This window comes from Hipposideros armiger, unplaced genomic scaffold (genome assembly GCF_001890085.2).
Source record: "Hipposideros armiger isolate ML-2016 unplaced genomic scaffold, ASM189008v1 scaffold_736, whole genome shotgun sequence".
Classification (NCBI taxonomy): Eukaryota; Metazoa; Chordata; class Mammalia; order Chiroptera; family Hipposideridae; genus Hipposideros; species Hipposideros armiger.
In genome coordinates, this window is record NW_017732086.1 from 508046 (window position 1) to 509408 (window position 1363).

The 1363-nt window shown below is 31.0% G+C and overlaps 1 protein-coding gene across 1 annotated transcript in view; it reads right to left on the reverse strand.

The window, feature by feature from the left end:
* ME2 (malic enzyme 2) overlaps window positions 1-1363 on the reverse strand; it is a 54550-nt gene that overhangs the window by 48006 nt on the left and 5181 nt on the right. The window lies entirely within an intron of this gene.

Here is a 1363-nt window from a genome sequence, read left to right on the forward strand (position 1 = left end):
TTAAAAAAAAAAAAAGTATGAGAATTTGGATGATATACAGACCCAGGAACATCAAATCTCATCATAAACAATATCTACAAAATCAATATTTTTCATTACTTTTGAAATTTGTACATATTGATTGATCAAAGGAAGTATAATATGCAGCCATGTAATCAAAATAGTGACTTTCAAATAAAATCATTAGCTTTTAATAAAAGTTACCTTTTTACAAAATCAGATGCAATTTTGTATTTCATATGACTTTTATCCTCTAAATTGATCTTTAGTAAATAAAGCATAGGTTTTAGTATTATGTTCGAAAACACGGTTGTTAAGTTTGTCTGAATTTCACCAACATAAATTAGAATTTATTTTAGTTTAACTTAATAGTTTAATATAGTTTAGACTTACTTTTATATGAAATTAAATACCAGTCATACATGAACAGCATTATAATAGTTAATTTACAAAAGAAGTTCTCACATGGTAAATGAGTTTTTCTTTAATGAATTTTAATGTGATTTCATAACAAACACATTAAAAGACAAAAACATTATACAGAAACACTTTCTAAGAGTGAAATCCATAAGCAGTTCTTTCTCAGGAATAACTACTGAGCAAGAGTATGCTTTACTTCTCAAGAGAATGAAGAACTACAAAAACACAGTCCAACATTTCCTATTAACGTACGGTATAGGTTTTATCAGCATTTCTGGTCTCTGTGCCTACCTTTTATATCTTTATCAATACCATAAACTGTTAGACACAAGTTACAAATCAGTGCTCACAGTTGATTAAAGGTCCAATATTAAAACATGGGTTAAACTGTTTCTGTATTTCTGGAAACCATGTAACTCAACTAGTTATAGTAGTTACACAATTGATAGATTACATATGTGGACAAAAAGAGTGGTTCTATGAAAAGTACCTCACAGGTGATCATAAATTCCTAACGGGGCAGGTCATGGTGGGTAGTTATACCCCAGACTTATAACTTCTTTAGTAAAAGGTTTATCTTTGCCTTAAGCAAGCCCTACCCATTGTTTCTGTATATCTAGGTTAACACACCTTGGAAATAATCCATAACCACCCTCGAGAGCACATATTCTTGTTAACTATCCTGTAATCCAATCCCCACCTTGCTTTCCCCAACCTCCATGTAATCTTCCTTACTTTCCCTCCTTGATTTCAAATGCATAAAAGAAGCTGCAAAACTGTTATTTTGTGGGGCATTTGTTTGAGATCTTGCTCCTGGGCATATGTCCTCAGTTTGGATCAAATAAACTCATAAAAATTCTCTAAAGGTTTGGATGTCTCTTACATTGATATATATTTATCTATCTTTTGTGTAACTACTATAACTAGCATGTGTATGTATGTG